General features: G+C 45.0%; 1 protein-coding gene across 1 annotated transcript in view; it reads left to right on the forward strand.

Moving 5' to 3' along the window:
* The first annotated feature begins 17,812 nt into the window (after positions 1 to 17,812).
* The window catches only part of zfhx3b (zinc finger homeobox 3b), a 146,426-nt gene continuing 144,628 nt past the window's right edge, over positions 17,813 to 19,610 (forward strand). The window contains exon 1 of the mRNA XM_079997369.1: positions 17,813 to 17,935. The gene's annotated coding sequence lies outside the window, so the exon portion shown is untranslated. The remainder of the gene's footprint in view (positions 17,936 to 19,610) is intronic.

A 19,610-nucleotide genomic window follows, 5' to 3' on the forward strand; every position in this document is an offset into this window, starting at 1 on the left:
GTCCACAGTATCTACAGTGGGCAACTGAGGGCACGGACACAACCTGCCACCTGACAAAGCACTGTTTCAGTGATCGTTCCGCTCAAAAGAAGTGACAATAGTGTTGTATCCTTTGTTCAACCTAGTTAGGGTTACGGTTAGGGTTGGCATTATTTTAGACATTACCCCCAAAATATGCTTTATTCCACATACACCATCTTATATGGCGATGGACAACAGCATACTCTATATATTTATTGATTTATTTATTTATTCACTTATTTACTTTGTATTATTTGTTGGGTTTTTTTAAGTCGGGATTATAGCAAAAAACAAACAAGCATATACTGTACAAACACACGCACACACACACACACACACACACACACACACACACACACACACACACACACACACACACACACACACACACACACACACACACACACACACACACACACAGTAATCCTACGGCGGGGGTCCTGAGGAGCCCTCTTACATTGTGGCGTTCAAAGGGCCCTGGCGGAGGCTCGGACCGCCGATAAGGTCTAATGTGATGAGGAGCCGCAAACTTCATCTTTTATACATAGAAACAGAATATGAAAGGTCAGCTTATCTTAATCCTCAAATCTGCAGCATCCAGGCTGGCGGGGCCCCGTTTCATGAACTTAAAGACATAATCTTGGGAGTCCATTCTGAAGAAAGAGTGCTTATTATCTCCTCGGCGAGGGCCAATCAAGACATATCATTAAAGTTTTCTTTTGAACACACTGTAAGGAAGGATTATTTTCCCCCTTTCTAATGATTTCTAATTGTGTCAGAGCATCGGCCGCCCTTGTGTGAGCGGCGTCCTTATTGTTGTTATTATTATTATTATTATTTTCAGTAATTATACACACACACAAAATGCCTGGAAATCCCCCCCGAACCCAAACTGTGCCCTGACCAAAAATACAACTCTCATTTGTAATAATGACCGTCATTATTACCGGACGTCCTTACGCCGCCATCTCTGATAAATCAACGCGCCACCCAACAGCGCCGTTCCCCGTTCACGCCTCCGATTGCGTTCCCCCCGTCCTCCGTCTTCGCCTTAACTTTGGACGTTTGTTAACTTTTCTCCCCGATCGGTTTTCCCGGCGCTTCCGATTCCCGAAAGCGGACGCACAAAGTTGCCGTCTGACGAGGAAGAAGAGCGGGGAAACAAAGCCCACGCAAAAATCGGAGCGAGTCGAGGACGGTTTACGCGGCGGCGCGCTCTCTCTCTCCTTCCCTTCCTGTGAATTAATGCCGGTCAGAAAAGGTTGATTGTCTAAAGACCCAGATCGGGGGAAACGCGTCGTCTCGGAAACCCTTTGTTCTCCGCCTGAGAGCGAGGGTGTCAAATGTAGACAGATTGTGAAATATTTATTCCTTGACTGCGGATCATATTAGAGTGTTATTGTTTGTTCCGTTTTGTATTGCGCTCCTAATTTGCCGGCGCTCCGGTTCCCCTGGAAGTCTAACAAACACACATCAACTTTAACAAAGGTAGACCCCCGTCCCGTCGCCTTAATTAGAAGGAAAAATGTAAACAGACGCACGCCTCTCTTTTAGGGATTATCCATTCTTTATGACTGCGCGTTTGAAGTTGCGGCGGATTCTGAATCAGCACCGCCGCACGTAGGACTCGTACGGGACATTGTTGTCTTCAATTATTTTCACTTATATTTCCGTCTGTAGGAGGCGGGCGGGGGCGCGTGGGGGGGTGGGGGGGTCATTTATTATTTAAAGGCGCAATCGTTGCTGTTTATCTGGATTTTTAAAAACCGGGTTATCTCTCGGCGTCGATTTTTATTTATTTATTTATATATATATTTTTTTTGATTAAAAGGAACAAAGCATAATAAAGTGCGGCTCCGAGTGTCGGCAGCGCCGCGGCTCAGCTGTCGTTTTGCTGCGATTCCGTGTGAGCGGCAGCCGAGCAGCGAGATCTAACGAGCGCCAGGGATCCTTTAGTATGTACATAGAGGGTTCCACACACACACACACACACACACACACACACACACACACACACACAATGCTGTGCTCCCAAAACAGTAAACATACACGTGGAACTTTGTTACTGTACTTAAGTTGACTTTTTGAAGTACCTGTCCTTAATTATATTCAGTTTCCGAGACGTAACCGATTATCCAGGTGAAAATCCGTCATTCGGTCAACTTCCTATGAATGTCATGATTTTAAGAAAATGAGAGGAAAAAAAAATCCGAAATGGCCTGAACTTCCGTGTGGCTTTCTGTGTGCTATCTACGGTTTCATTTGTCCCATTTCCCCCGATTACAGTTTCCATTTGAATTCCGCTTTAATTTTTTACACCATTCCAGCCTTTCATCGCCGACCTCCTTGATGAAAAAAAAATCCTCAGAACCTCTGTCGTCCTGCGGTGCCGCTGTCGGCGTCGCTTTCCGGAACCATCAATTCCCGCGCTTGCGGTGCTTAACTTTCCACTAAGGCCTTTGCCCCTGAGACCCCGGTGTTACCAGATTAGGCCGCTCTTAACTGAAGTAGACAAACTGTGATCAATACCTGATGTAAGCAGTCTGTGACCTTGTCGCGTGGCACCCGTGGCATCTTCAGCCCACATCTTGTAAATTCTGGGTGAGCGACCCCCTGACGGCGGAGGCAGATAAGGTCACCGTGGCTAGAGTGACCTAGGAGCTGCGGGCCGGGGGTCCGGTCCGTCTGGACGGCCCCTAATGAAGTGGTCAGTATTGCCTTTCTGTCAGTCGGCAATTACCGGGAGAGATATGGAGACGTAGATAGGTGCTGAACACACAAGGAGGCAGCGGCCGCAGAATTACCTCCAATAGGCAAGGGGCCCGTAAAGTGACATGTAAACTACTCTAATATGGACTGGTAATGACCGCCAGCAAGACGGATCGACATGGAGCGACCCGGGTTCAGTTGGACTGTTAACACACCTCCGCAGGGAGAGGAAACGTGGTGGGAAATGCCCTTTTTCTGAAGGCAACACTGAGAAAAACCTGCTGACGTGAGACATATTTCCTGTAAAATTAAACGTATTGCAGCAGAAGATACACAGGGCCCGACATTAACAGTTGCCCTAGGCAACTGGGCAAGTTCAGTTGGACTGTTTGTCATCACAGTTTGACAGTTGGGCTGTTGCCCAGAGCAACCAGATTTGGGCGATTGTCAACCACCCCATCTGGTTGCCCCATGCCACATTTTCAACCACTTTTCATGCGTTCAAAAACATAAATAAACACAGTGCACCTCTGTGTGTTTAGAAACTTCTGCCAAAGAAAATGAGTCATCCTGGCGCATTGATTCCCTCCATCTAAAATGGTCAAACAAGTGAGAATATTTAAATTTGGATTATAATTGTAAAGGATTATTATCACTCAATTATGAAATGATAAAGAATTCAGCAATCATTTGATCGGTCTCGGCAACCACTTCCAGAAGTTAGCGTTGGGCCCTGACGTAGAAGTCCATCGTTATTATCAATCATATTTACAGAATTTGCATTATGCATTATGGCTTGCGGATAAAAAGCCCAAAACATTTTTCATCGTAACTATTGATTAAAAAAACGACCCGTTTTGCCTTCGTGCGCAAGTGGAATATGCAGGCGGGCGGCGGGGTTCAGAGCCGGGCGAGCTCTTTGGCGGGCGGAGGTCGTGCCTCCTGCACAAACACTGCGCTGCACATGTCACAATGTTTCTCAGAGCGGGCCCCTGCACTCCTACACACGGGTCAGGGGCTGGGAACCCCCACCCACCACCCCCACCACCAGACCAGACGCTGCCGTCGGGGACCCTCAGCGTCCTTCACTCCGCTAACTATTTAGTTGTCAGTGATTTGGTTAAGTGGAATTGACTTTTATCTGCTGTGTGCTGTGGGGCTGCCACCGGCAATCCAGATTCCTCCGCTGCTGTCTGGTCTCAGCCCGGTGTCACATCCAGCACATTGCTATTGGCAGCTGAGCCGGGCCTAATCAATAAGCCTGGGTCAGGGATGGCCTGCGGCCCTGCTGTTGGTGGGCTATTGATCCGACACACACACTCCCACAGGTCGCCCCCGACACACTGGGAAGTCACGGCCTCGGACGGAGCGGGCGGAGGGGGTGGGGTGGGGGGCGGGATTAGAGCGCCACTCGTAATACGACTCATTTAAACTCCTGCTTTCTGTCGTATTGACGTTATATGGAGAACCTAATTAGTTTGCTATTGATTAACCAGTGATGTGTTGTTTAGGTTGTAGGGAACGGTTTGAGGCTTTAAGTGATTGTAACCAAACGCTCCATAAGATAACAGGCTCGGCTTCCAGCGGTGGAAGAAGTAATACTGTAAGTACAAGTATTTAAGTACTTGCTCTTAAGCGTGCATAAGATCTTAAAATAAAAGAAAAAAACTTGACGCCCCGATACGGGAATCGAGACTTCATTTCTTTCACTGAAGTCATGCGGCGTAAAAGTCGAAAGTCAAACTGAATGGACTTAAGTCAGTTAAGATACTTGGAAAATGTACTTGAATGACACGGTGCTTGAAGTTTGTTGCTTTCTGCCACTGTTTAACCCACGGCCCGTAAGCTGCCTGTGAGATCATCATCCTATACAGTCGATCCTCGACTCATCTCTCTATTTTCTCTCCCTCTCGCCCGCGGCGCCGGCTCCTCTTCTTCAATTTTCTTTTCCAAACCCGTGGCCGCCTGAACTTCGGGGTCAAGTTGTTTTGTGGCTTCTGGTTTAAATGTCGCCCCCCTGCAGCTGCTTATCAACATTAAAGTCGGAACCTCCTGGGAACAATTAGAGGAGGTCTTTAACTGCATAGGTAATAATAGTCTCGCAATGTTGCCAAATGAACACAGTCGTAAAAAAAAAAAAAAAAGCGGTATTCCGCGAGCACGGCCAGCTGCTTGTGTTCACGAGCTCCCCGGATCTCCGCCGAGATGACACCGTCCAGCCCCTCCCAGCGCACGCCCAGCGCATTCACCCGGCGTCCAGAATCGTGCGCGTCGTTTTTTGGGGTTTTTTTGTTTGTTTTTTTATTTTGAAAACTTTTTTATTTTTTTATTTTATCAGCTCTGGAATTGACAGCCGAGTAAATATCAATTGTCTGCGGAGTTTTTTGTTGTCGTCTGCCAGAGATCCTCCGCAGAGCAGGCGCTTCTGCACAATATTACAGGAATAAGTCTTGTTCTGGTTACAGGGAAATTAAGTTTCTCCGGAAATCTCTTCCTTGTCTCATTCTAAAAGCCGTCAGTGGTATGAGAAGAGAAATGACTCGCAGCAATCCATTTACTGTTTTGTGTAACGTCGGAGCCATAAGATGCCGTCCGGCGCTGGAACAAATAAATAAAATTAATTTTGATGGCTCAAAAAAAAAAGAAAAAGCGCTTGTTAATTTACAGACGTAGGAGTCATTGTTCTGGTTGTCGTCTGCTGAGAGATATTACTTTCTACTGGGATTTAAAGGGTTAACTACATTCAATTCAGATTATTTTCAAATGTCTCCTACTCAGAAATGTCACCGTTTTTGTCTTTTTGTCTTTTTCTTCTGTTCCAGGTGATGGCGCGATCCTGAACCCTTCACTGCTTCTCTTGTGACACTGGGAGTCCCCCCCCCACCCCCCCCCCCCCCCAAAAAAATAACCCAAATCCGTATAGCTTTGGAAAAAACCCTGGAAATACCTGGAATTCTAGGAGTATCCCACCAAAACTTCTCAAGGTGCCCAGGCACCAAGACCAATAGCTTTACATTATTCTTAGTTTGTATGTGTGTACAAAGAAAGAGACAAAAAGTCTTGACATTAGCAATAGCCCGTGGCCATCCGCCATCGCTCCACCTAACCTGCTGTGACCGGGAGGGCGTGACCTTTCTGCCCGCCGACATCAAACCCCACACTTAAAAAGAAGACGCAGTCAGAGAGGCTTCCGTGTGGCGGCGACTCAAACCAAAAACCCCATCAGGTAAGGCTGTGAAGTCTCTGCTGCTCCTGCTGTCCGAGCCCAGAGCCCTTTAACTTCTCCGGGGCTTTGAAGCCGGGGGTCGTCCGCACGCACACGCACACACACACACGCACGCACGCACACACACACACACACACACACACACACAAAAGGCTGGCTGATAAATGGCCGCCTTTTATGCTGTTCTCACCTGTTTGTTCCCGTCAGATTAGAGGCTCTGAATATTGTGGACGTTGCTCTGTTGATGGGTGGCCCCCTGGGCGACGTTCTGGTGCCTCGTAGTTTTGATGGAAAACGGGAGGAAAAAGTGCAGCAACTCAGCTTTGGTGAAGGGTGTGACCAAACCACCATGTACCTTCATTAAATGAACACTTAGTCCACGATATGCATTGTATGCATTCATTAGCATTAAGGCACGGACGGTAATAGAATGTTCTTGCTACATATTCGTGTGCGGACGATTGTATCCGGGGTCTGACTATATATTTGGGAGACTTCAAATTTGGACACATTTATCACGGGGCCCGCAACACAAACCGAGACGTTCGAGTGAGTCTTCGCGCCCAACCTCGCATTGCCCTTGATCGCGTGTTTTGTCACTCCTCCTCGAGAAGTAAATCGGTTCGTTTTATTTATTTCTCCATCATCGACTTGTTGTTGTCGTTGTTGTTGTTTCTTAAAATCACAGTTTGGGGGGGGGGGGGGGGGGTTCCGCGAGGGGCGTAGAACCCAGCCTGTGTATCTGACGGGGGGGGTAAAGGATTTCTGCCTCCCTGCGAAAAGATAAAACAGTCTGCATTTTAGCTCTCAAGCTGCTGAGAATTAGGTTATTTGTGCTCTGTAAATACTCCTGATTGTGTTTAATAAATTGTGTTTATGGAATTAAGCAAATAAAACTGAAAACATGGCAGACAAAGCAGCAGAATGCCGGCGACGAGCAGTGACTCCAGCGCTCTGAAGCGCTCGGGGCCTTTGTTTAAAAAGTTCAAAGCAATTTTACACTATTTAGGTCGCTGCAAATTATAAATACACAGCAACAAGCCTTTGTTGGGGAAAAAATGAGACTGAAATAAAGTGGGTAAATAAGCAACGTAATAGAAGTATTTGGCGACTTTTGCGTGCAGTTTTTTTTCCTTTTTCTTTTTTTTGAGGATGGCTTTTAGAGTCGGGAGTAAATAAAACACTTCAAAGCATCAGAAAAAACAATATTCATCTTTGTGGAGCTAATTACGGACGTGGTACTCAAACGTGTCTTTCCCAGAAGAGCCCGTCGCGGGGCCCAAAGGGTCATCTGCCTCCGAAACAGGAGGCAGATAAAGCAGCAGGAGTGGAGGAGTGGAGTCGACGAGGAGTGGAGGGTGGAGGAGGATTACTGCTCCCCTCCCCGGCCCGGGCGCTGATGGAGCTGCCTCTCTCTCTCGCCCAAGGCACCAGGGCTCTGACACGGGACCCCCTTATTTTTCATGTGGGCTGCACGGCGCTCAGGATTACCCTTTGTCCTGCCTCCCCCCCCTCGGAAGACATGCATGATTTCATACATGAAAGATATATGTAATTGGACAGCGAGGGCCCATACGGCGTATTTCCAATTCTGAGCAGAATATGTTAAAAGCAATTTCTTCCACCTCCAACCCCCCCCCCCCCCCCTCCCCACACTTTTTTTTTTTTTTTTTAGAAATGTTTGCACACATTATAAACAGAAGATAAAAAAAAAACCTAGACAAAGTGGATGTTGTATTTTCTATTTGCATGCATTATATCTCGTGTGGATGTTCAAAGTACACTGGACTGCCAGTTTATATTTATATTTCATTTAATCACCGTGGGGCCGTGGCAGCTCTGTATGACTTAAAGGGATGTATAGTAACAGTAGATGCTAGTGCTGTTGGCACGGAGTGTGAAAGAGCGTGTTGGGGGAAAAAAACACCCCCGACCAAATACATGTGCTTAACATTGCAAATATCTCAGTGTTTCGGGGCTCAGATCCATCCTAAGTAGAATGATGTGGTTTATCTGCTCACACAAAGAATCATTTAAACACTTTTCAATAAGGATTGTCCTTCTCAGAGACACACTGTACACGTAAGAGATTAAAAAAACTCGGAACTTGGAAATCGGAATCAAAGCAAATATTTTGTTTTTCTCGCATCCGCATCTAATCAATTTAGAAGCTTTTTATACGTTTTTTGAATAGTTTGATATATATATATCAAATTTGCGCAGAAACAAAAACAAGCTAACATTCAATTCGGAGGTAAAATGTTTAAAGTCGCATTTATTTATATATTAAATGTTATAGATTTGTCTTCAAATCTTAAATTGTCAGAAATGGAAGACAGACACAAGAACAGTCCTATGCTTGTACTATCCTGAAATATTTCATCATGACAAATCCATTTATACACTTCCCATTGTTTTGATTCGTACGTTTTTTAAGCCAGTTACAATGACAAATTGTCAATATATTCCATATGATTTGAAACTAATAAAAACTGCGAGATTTGGTTTTGAGGCACTGCAGCAGTGTTATGACTCAAATATTCAATCATTGTAACTGAATGAAATAAGCAAAAAATAGATTATTTAATTGGGAAAAAAAAATAAAAATTATTATAAATAATTATGCAGTTATGCAAAACTCAAAACAAGCGAGAACCAGTCAACAATTTGACTTAACAAATGGACGCAGGGTGAATTAAAGTGTGATACACAGAGAATGTCACATCGGCGTCTCTCATGTGACCAAAGGCAGGGTGTGACCTTTTGGAGGGCAGGGATATTTTATTTGGTGGGTTGGGGGGTGGTTGTATCTTTCTACCCAAAATATGCATTGAATAAGCTCTAGATAATATACAAAGACGTACAGAAAATGAGGCACAACACGAGGAACGCAGCAGCGAGTCTGTCTGTACTGTACCACCGGCACCAGTGGCACAAGACCCGGCGACTGAATACTGTGAAAAATATTTATTATAATACTTTAATATATATTCGATTGAAAGGAGTTCGGGGTTAGGGCTACACACATTGCAACACTTGCGATGTGTGTAGGATTCACTCAGCAGAACAGCGGAGTCGAATCGGCCGGAGAGTTAATCTGGAGCGCGTGATGCAGGTCACAGTTACTGTTGTAGATGTCATTCATGCTCGGCTGCAGAAGCAAAGCTCGCTGCCGGCCGGAGCCCGCACCGCGGCGCACAGATCCAACACACTAGTATTTACATTTGAACACATTTAGACACAGGATACTGCGTGTTGTAGTGAATGGAAAGGAATGCATGAGTGCATGATTTTTTTTTTCTGCATGCTTGATATGAACCCTACGAGTTCAATGGATTTTAATGGTGTTAATAACACATGAGGTCAACACACACACAAACACACGCACGCACACACACACACACACACACACACACACACACACACACACACATACACACATGCACATACACTAAAAGCTGGTATGGTTGAATCAGCTGGTTGGTGGTTCGGCGCTATTGAGGTTCAAACATCCCAGAATGCACCTCACCTGACGTTGTCACCTGCAATTACTTTCAGCTCACACTCGCACACTCACTCAAAATGGCTTCATCCTTCGCTCTAAGGGACGAGGTCGGTGTCGCGCGCGGTTTTACAGCCTCACAAAACTCGGAAGGAATGGATTTATGCGTGATTTTTTATTTATTTTTTTTCAGCTCCAGGAGTGGGTTTACACGTCTGTGAAAAATTTGTCATGTTTTGAGTTCGGAAAAGGATCCAGCATGGTGTCATTTCTGCCATTACTCCATTCAACATTTGCTTTGAGAGTGTGTGGGTGTGAGTTGTTTGTCTTTGGAAGGGCAGTCTATTGCAGGAGCCTGTGTCAAGGTAAAGGTAAATCAAAAGGCAAATCCAATATTATGGTCATTATTCCTGGTTATATCTTTGCATTCTATTATTAGTGCTGGCTGCTGTTGTTTCATGCCCTTTACATCTGCACTTTGATGGATATGAAGCGTCAAATCTATTTGTGGGGTTTATTCTCTGATTATCAGCATTTGCTCGAGTGTATTCAGTTCTCTGCATTATCACTTCATACTTAAATCTGACTAGGTTTGATTTAATGAATTTCATTTAAAAGAAAATTACGATCATGGCCTGTGTGTGTGTGTGTGTGTGTGTGTGTGTGTGTGTGTGCGTGCGTGCGTGCGTGCGTGCGTGCGTGCGTGCGTGCGTGCGTGCGTGCATGTGAGATTTCTGCGGTCTGACTTCAGTGATGTAGATGGGATAATATGGAGGCATGGAGAGGATTTAGATTTTGACCCTTGGCGATAATCCTGGATGTGGGCCGCCCTTCTGAGTCCGCTTCCACCTGTCATCTCTCATCATGTGCTGTTTGAGGCTTCTCCTCGGCATCATCTTGGTGGAAAAAAAAAAAAAACACACTTTTTAGGTCAGGATTATTCAAGTGCAAGTGCATCTCGCACAAAATGGTATTTTAATAGCTCTGCAATTCTAGGGATCCGTGATTCCCCCCTTTTTTCTCTCCAGTGGTTTTATCTCAGCCAGCTTTGTTGCTGTTGCCTGAAGTGGTCATATGGCTCTGATTTGGGACCCCCCCCCCCTTCTATGGAGGGTAAAACCCCAGAAGTCACGCCTGTCTTTCACCTCCAGCCCATGACAGCAGCTCTCACATTGTGTCCATTATTCACTATCTGTCCCCACAGACCTGAAATATGCATCAACAGGGGCCTTTGCTTTTTTCTTATTTCCTACTCTCGACATAGTACCTTTATTATACCTTTATTAAGGCTTTAGCAATTCTCTTTATTGTAGCTGAATATGTGTAAGCACAGCCTATTAATGGGAAAATCAAATGTTCTCATCGTTTTTACTAGGGTGTGCTGTGAATTTTACCAGGCTATTTTTAATGGTTGTTTATTAGTAAATTACCTTCTTTTTTCTGCTGGTATCGGTGGTCTGCAGGCTTGGTCCAATGACTGGGGGGGGACACTGCTTTACTGGTGTTTCAATCGCTGGTTTGATATTAGACTAGTTGACTAGTTAATTCCTTACCTGATTTTTGGGATGAATAAGAGGATCCTTAGATGTAGGATGGAGGTGATGAGGCTAAGTTTATATCCCAGTTTAGCAAAAGCCACATAAGCCAGGTATAACACTGTTTTATTATTATTATTATTATTATTATTATTATTATTATTATTATTATTATTATTATTTTATTTTATTTTTTTATTATTATTATTATTAGTAGTAGTAGTATTGTTGTTGCATTAATTGCGATTATTATTATTTTAATTATTATTCTTATCATTATTATCGTCGTTATTATCGTTATCAATACACACATGGAGGTCTTTAAAAATTAAGATACATTTTTACCGTCTCCCAATTTACGTTTTTTCAAATATTGTTTGACACAAGGATTTACAAACCCCCACCCCTGAACCCCAAACCTCCATCCCGTCACACGCACACGCAAGCACTCGCACACACACTCGCGCGCGCGCGCACACACACACACACACACACACACACACACACACACAACACACACACACACACACACACGACAATATCCGCAATTTCAAGTAGCCTACAATACACGCAACATAACAAAATACGTTGTTGTTGTTTTTACTAAGCTTTTTTTTTTCATTTTATTTTATTTTATTCAAAAATCAGAAACATCTTAAAAAATAGATGACATGGCCGTTATTTATATATTTTTTCAAAGGCAAACGTCAACAGTGTTTTCTGAATTATGCATAAGCTCATTAAAAAGGTAGTCGCAGGACGTGTAGTAAATGAAAGAGATAGTGGGCTTGATATGTCTGCTTTTTCTCATGGAAATGAGAAGTGCAGTGACCAGACGCCATCTCGGAATATTTACTCTTTATTCCTCAAACTCACCGTGCACCTCCCTGCACCTCCAGCCTGCGTGCATCACCCACCGTTATGTATAATAATGTCCCAAAATCGAGAAATTAATTTTCGTTGGGAATAATTTCTCTGTCATCATTAAGTGTAATATTGGGGGAAGAAAAAAAAAAAACGAAAACAAGCATTTCACAGATTGCGATTCAATTTTATTTAGAACAAGAGTGATACATATATATATTTATTTTTATTTATTTATTTTTTTTTCCAAATTAGTCATTTCTATTTGCTGACAAAACACATTATTTTCTAACTGAAATAATCAACAAAACCTTTTAGTTCCACGGCTGCTTTAATCAGACAATGAGAAAAGAAATCACACAAGGCAGAATAAGAACAATTTAAAGCAATCTGTTTGCATGCAAATAACGTCCCTGTCACAAACAACTTTGGTTTGTGGTGAGTGCGTTTTGATACCGACTGGAACATTAGCAGAAAACAAAACAAAAAAAAAAACAAAAAAAACAACATTGATTAATATGAAGAAAAAAAAAATACTAATAAGCATATTTATGCACAACAGAACATAAGCAGCATAATCTGAGTTTGTATAGTTTCTAACATGTACAATCAAGAACACATTCTGAACGCGATTATAAGTTAAAACATTTTTACTTTGTTTGAGACCAGATAGACCATGGCATAATTCGCATTCCGGTCCTGCAAGTAAATCTTCTGTCTATAAGATGAGATTGGAGCATTCGATTGTGGAAATGAAAAGGCGTTCCAGCGCTGCCTTGAATGTTTCCAAAACAACACTTTGTTTTGTTCCGTTTTGGGTTCTGAGTGGATAAGACGTATCTCTCCAGACGGAACATGGTGCACTTCAACCTCCACAGTGTGACCCGACCATGACACTTTGAAGATTCATTACTGATCAACGATCGTCTTATAAGAACATGTTTGTATTTCTGAAATGCGTCGTTTTATTTTTATTCATTTCGGCTGGACTCGTTATTAATGCGTGGTCATTTATAATGAGAAATATCTATCTGTACATATGTATATATGAGACGGTATTTACGTTGATCTTTTATTCTCGTTTTTATTAATATTTTTCCCCCCGCCCCGGTGCAAAGCAACTGCGTGGATTCATAATCGATCCGACCGAATGTACAGTGTTCGGGGTGTGAGTTTTTTGTTTTGCGCGCACGCTCAGGTGCGCGGGGTTCCGTGCAGGGGAGCGTCCGTGCGCGCCCAGCGCCCCGTGGTCAGGCTGAACGTCAGAGGGCGCTCCCAGCGCCTGGCTGCCCCACGCACTCACACACACTCACACACACACACACACAGCCGGACGCCCTGCGTGGTATGACACTACTGCTATGCCAGAACACCCCTATACACAACACACACACACACACACACACACACACACACGCATATAATTAATTTTCAATATATATATTTCACAATAATTTTAACATCTATTTTTCAACATCACGATTGTTATCATTTTTATTCCACTAATCCAACAAAAACAAGTGCATGTGCACGGCGATGTCAAGGTGGTAAACAGCAAAGACAAGCCCTTTCAGCTGGAATCCAAAAACATAACCTCTTAAAATGACCCAGTCAGCAGCTTTTACGTAGGTGCGGTGCCTTCGCGTTTACTGAGTTCTGTTTTACTGAATCCCCGCTCACGACGCGAACGCGTCAAAAACACACGTCCGCGTGCACGCGTACGAACGCCCGCGCGCACACACACAGAGAGAAAACCCAGCACTGCCAATGGGCAGGACGAAATGATGCACGAATGGAACAAGCTAAATTTAAATAAAAAAATAAAACATGAACAACGGGAAGGAAAATCATTTCTCAAGTTTAGACACCGGGAGCGTGCACGCGCGCGTGACACCGCGCCACGGTGCACGCGGCGCGAGCGCGTTACAAAAGACGCCCGGCCTCGCGCTGCGCCTGAATGGACTGTTTTGTTCCTCCTGCGATTGTGCGACGGTCAAACTGCTCCCATGCTGCCATGCCGCCATGCCTCCATGCCGCCATGCCTCCATGCCTCCATGCCTCCATGCCTCCATGCCGCCATGCCGCCATGCCGCCATGCTTCCATGCCGCCATGCCTCCATGCTCCCATGCTGCCATGCTGCCATGCTTCCATGCTCCCATGCTGCCATGCTTCCATGCTCCCATGCCGCCATGCCTCCATGCTCCCATGCTGCCATGCTGCCATGCTTCCATGCTCCCATGCTGCCATGCTTCCATGCCTCCATGCCTCCATGCTTCCATGCTCCCATGCCTCCATGCTTCCATGCTTCCATGCTGCCATGCTTCCATGCTGCCATGCTTCCATGCTGCCATGCTGCCATGCTGCCATGCTCCCATGCTTCCATGCGGCCCCAGACACAAGGAGCGTTTGGCATGTTTTTTTTTTCTTTGTTTTTTTACAAGTTGTTCTCCTCTCTCCTCCTCTTTGTCACACGCACGGGCTCGTCATAGCCACAGGTTGTGTTGAATTCGCAATGCCACTCGTCAATGGCTGCCTATTGAGGCTGGCACGTGCACGGCGACGACCACCCCCCCCCCCCCTCCCCGCCCCCCGCCCCGCAGAGGCGCGTCCTGCTGACCCCCCCCCTCCTCTGCAGACGCGTAGGCCTGACTCCCGCTGCACCTACACGTCGGGATGACCTGCTACGCGTGTTGCGGTGCAGGAATGTGCGCGACGTCCGTGCGCGCGCGCGCTCTGGAAGCCGGGCTCTCCATTGTTGGAGTGTTTTCTGGAGACGCTTCCTGCGAGAGGCACCGCGCCTCCTCCGCCTTTTTTGGTTTCTTGTTCCGAGTCCGTTTATTTACTCCTCCGGTGCCGCTATTTCCAACCGGTTCATTTTGGGGAAATTATTGGCGTCTGCTCCCCGTGCGGAAACGTGTTATCTGCGTGGCGCATCCGTGCGTCTTTCTTATTTATATGAGGGAATCGCGCAGGTAGAACCTGAGCACATTCCCACCGCCACCAGCATGGGCACCAGTATACCTGCATGGGCTTCTACAGGAATGCAAATAGTCATTTTTTGTCAAGGCCGTATATATTTAGCATGCACTATATCAAAAATACATTCGACCCCCCCACCCTTTGTTTTCAAGCCAAGAACATTAGAATTAATACATATAAGATTAATACTGTCGTCTCGAAACAAAGATTATGTAGAATTTTCGAAGAAGGGAAATACTGCCCCGCATTTTGAATTTCTGTTAAAAAAGACGCACTTGCGTTAAACTAAAATAATAGGCTATATAATACACACACATATCTCTCTCCGACACATATATAGCCGATATATATCATATTATACCATATAATATCAGATGATAGATAGATAGATAGATAGATAGATAGATAGATAGATAGATAGATAGATAGATAGATAGATAGATAGATAGAATATGACTTTAACAATCCCTGCGCAGGCTACATGATATAAGCTGCTGGTTACTTGTAAATATTTAAGTACAGAGATGCTGAAAGTGAGACATTGTCCATTTCTTAAAGAATCAATTATGACATTATCACGACAAAGTGCACTGCGGACTTCAAGGCTGTTGTTTTCTTTCGTTTTCCAGCAAACTAAATGACATGCTCGCATGGGGGGGAACTGTTTTGGCAAATATATGATTAGAAAAAACAACAACAAACAAAATCATAAAGTAATTAAACAATCCTCCAGAACCTCAGCTATCTCTCTCATGTATATATATGTATATATATATATATATATATATATATATATATATATATATATATATATGTGTGTGTGTGTGTGTGTGTGTATACACACACACACACACACACACACACACACACGCACGCACACACATATATACGTATATATAGCAGTATAAAGGCACCATATCGTAAAGAGCAGTTTTTTATTGCAGCATACGACTACGTAACATTTCCTTCTAAATAAACCGTAATACCCTTTCGATATCATGTTGTGTATTTTAACCGAATACATCAAATGCAGCCAATGGGCCTGGTGTGATTTTTAGGCAAATACCTTGATTTACACAGTTCTGTCTGTCATTCAAATTTTATTATCATATATTGTTTTTTTTTATTTTCACCATTGCGAGTTAAAACATATAGTTTGACGCCAGTTTACAGAGATGACGTGATAACGGGTTCATCATTTAATACGATCATCATACCTTGATTGACTTAAGATGTAGTCGGTTTTTTATGTTGTATAAATGTCCCCGGTGCATGTTGTACAATTTTAAATATAATTACTACATCTGTGTCCACATGACATTTACAATAGGAGCTCCAACAAGTATCTGTGAGAGTTTGACTTGCAGGGTTCCATATCACTTTAAAAGCCTGTAGTCGATTCAATTTCTCAACATTTATTTAACCTCTCCTATTTGTGAATGCCTTGCTTCTCACTGTAACAAAAACATAAAAAGAAAAAAAGACCAAAACATCGCTCCCTCATCATGCCATCATCCAGATACATTCACCCCTTTTTGTTATAATCCTATTATTAAATTACACATCGTATTGTAATAGCGACACAGTTATCTGCCTTTATTTCGGTGATATTTTTATGGAAGTGTTTTTCTTTATGGAAATAATAATTTTCCTCCCGTGTAGGATCATATCGCTTAAAATGTTTCAATTGGGACACTCAGCGGCCGACGTGCAGCCTTTACGTAAAACATGCCATTTAAAGGGCTGACATTGTGTACAGTAAGTCATGTGCGTACGATACCTAAAAGTATTTTCTATGAATATGTGTATATTTTCAAAATGCCATTGCACTGGAATGTGAGCGCTCCTACAACACCTTGGCAGTACTGCAGTCACTCCCGACACAAGCCCCTAATAAACACAGGGTAGCCCATAATAAGGTATTATCACAAAACAAAAACAGAAAAACATTTTATTTCGTCACGTGTAGCAGTTTTTTTTTTTTTGTTCGTGTTATTTACAAATACACAGTCGAAACGATCAATATATAGTTCCGATACACGATAATAGTCCCGTGAAACAATTTGGATAAGTTGGAGCCGCGTTTCTAAACTCCGCCAACCTCTAAGCAGCCCAAGTCAACCTGGATATACAAATAAAGGAAACCCGTTTTTTTTTTTTTTTTGTTTTTTGGACTTCTGACAAGCAAATGTAAGACATATATGCATATATATATATAAAAAAAAAAAAAAAGAAGCCTATTTCAAAACGCTTCTAAAAACCAAAGCCGTCCGCGTAGAGAGGCAGCACTGCGGCTCCTCCGAGCGCCTCCCCCCTCTCTCTCTCTCTCTCTCTCTCTCTCCCTCCCTCCCTCCCACTCGCTCTCTCTCTCTCCCTCTCTCTCATCAAACTCCTACTTTCCGCTCTTCTTAATTCCATATTTCCAATTCCTGATCATTACTTTCCTCTTTTTCCTACTTGTATCTATCTCTCCATCCCTCCCTCCCTCCTCTCCTCTCCTCTCCTCCTCCTCCTCCTCCTCCTCCTCTCTCCCTCCCTCTCTCTCTCCCTCCCTCCCTCCCTCTCCTCTGCTGGATCTTATTGATCCAGAAGGCGGCTAATTAGCCCTTCCCTTCGTGCCTGTGTAATGAAGCACATGCGCACTGAATTAATCACAGCCATTTTTTTTTTTTTTTTTTTTTTTTTTTTTTTTTTTTTTTGCAGGGAAACTAATTAGCAGGAATAAAGATCCAAAGAGTTTTTTTTTTTTTTCCTCCTCTCCCCCCTCTCTTCCTTTTCAATCACCAGATCTCACTTTCACCTCTCCCTCGCTCCCTCCGACACAAGAACCCGCCGCCCCTGCTTTGCATCGCGAATTATTTTTTTCCTCATAGAACTATTATCACCGCAGCCTCCTCGGGTCCCCTTTTCTCTTTTTTTTTTTTTGGTCGTTTTTTTTTTTTTTTTTTTTACTACTACGCTCCACAACAATGATCTTTCTCGTGGCCGTCCCGACGCGCAAACCGAACCGAAAGGGGGACTTGCCTGGATGGGATCTTTAGCCGAATCGACTCGGCACTGGATTAAAAAAAAAAAGCGAGGATCCGAGGAAAGGACTTGTGAGTTTCAACTTCTGCCTTTTTCTTTTTTCCTTTCTCTTCTCCCTCTCTCCCTCTCTCTCTGGATCTCCTTTTTTTTTGTTGTTGTTTTTCCCCCCCCTCTCCTCCACCTCCTCCTTGTTTTTTTTTTTTTTTTTTTCCTCCTCTCTCGCTTCTTGTCCGTGTCGCCGCACACTTCTCGTTCCCCTCGCCCTCTCTCTCTCCGCTCCCCGGCTCGCTCGTCTCCGCGGTGCCTTTTCCTTCCCCCCCCCCCCCCCCCCCCCCCCGCCGCTACGTTAACCTCCCCGCGCCGCCCGAAATAACAAGGCGATCGGAAGTGTAGTCGATGTTTTAATTCGCTATTTTTTTCCACCCCCCCACCTCCTCCTCCTTGCCTTTGTTTTTCCTCTCTCTCTGTTGTTGTTGTTGTTGTTTTTTTTACCTGTGTCTTATCTGTTTACATCCGTCCTCGCTCTGGTCAATGGAAGGAGAAGAAGAGGGGGGGGGGAAGAGAGGAGGAAAAAAAAAAAAGGGGGGAATTGCCCTTCTCCGAAGCGGCGGTCCTCAAGCAGCAGACCGCAAAACATGGTTCCGGGAGCCGCGGGGTGGTAGAAGGGGGGGGGGGGGAGAAAAAAAGGGGGCTTTTCGACGCGGAGAAACGACATTTGAGGGACAAAATAGACGTGGAGAAGGTGGAGGAGGAGGAGGAGGAGGAGGTGGTGGGGCGAGAAGGGGGGGGGGGGGGTTGAGGGGGGGGGGGGGGGTTGTTTGCGGAGCAGCGGCAAGCCGGGGAAAGGCGCTCCGAGTCCAGCCTTGGGTCCGTGCGCCGTCCGTGGTTGGGGGGGGTGGTGGTGGTGGTGGGGGAAGCGAGAGAGAGAGGGACCGTTGACCGGCTTCATATTTAGACGTGACACTCACCGCGTCCGGGAGGTTTTGGGGGACGGGGTGGGGGGGGACGGTGGTTGCGGGGGGGGTCTCTTCGTGTCAGGGGCTCATGAACTCCCCTTTTTTTTTTTCTCCCTGGATTTTAAAAGAAGAAAAAGCACGTTTCCTCTCACGCCGACGCGTTTCTGAAATGCACCATCCGTTCCTCCCTTTCCCCCGGCGCTGGTACTTTTCGCTCTCTTTCCCCACACTTTGTCCGTGTTTCTCTCCTTTTGTGTGTGTGTGTGTGTGTGTGTGTGTGTGTTTTATTTATTTTTGTGGCATGTTCCGAGTCTTTTGGGGGCGATGTTTCGTGTTCGTTCCCCGACGGGAGTCACATGCAAATCGATCGACATGCGTGTGTGTGTGTGTGTGTGTGTGTGTGTGCCGTGCGTTCGTTCGCGTACGAGGGTGGTGCGTTCAAAACCGGAGCCCCGGGTTCTCCTGCGCGACAAGAACGGAGCAGCGAGGGCTCGGAAACGGCGGCGCCCGACACCGAGTCGCGCCCCGGGGGGGAGGTGTGCGTGCGCGACCTCGGATGTAAGAATAGTTTGCGTTCAAGAGGGTCGATAGCAGATAAATTAACCGTGTCCCGACCCGCGAAGTCCGATTCAAATCAGCCGCGGACCGTTGAAACGCGTCGCGAGCAACTTAAAGTAGGATAAGGGCGAAATACCTGGTATTTCCCACGCATTTGAGTAGTTCTCACCGAGACGCGCTTATAACTCTAACACGACGTTAACAACCTGGACGTCTTGAGGCTTTCATGTGC

This window comes from Zeus faber (assembly GCF_960531495.2).
Source record: "Zeus faber genome assembly, chromosome: 3".
Classification (NCBI taxonomy): Eukaryota; Metazoa; Chordata; class Actinopteri; order Zeiformes; family Zeidae; genus Zeus; species Zeus faber.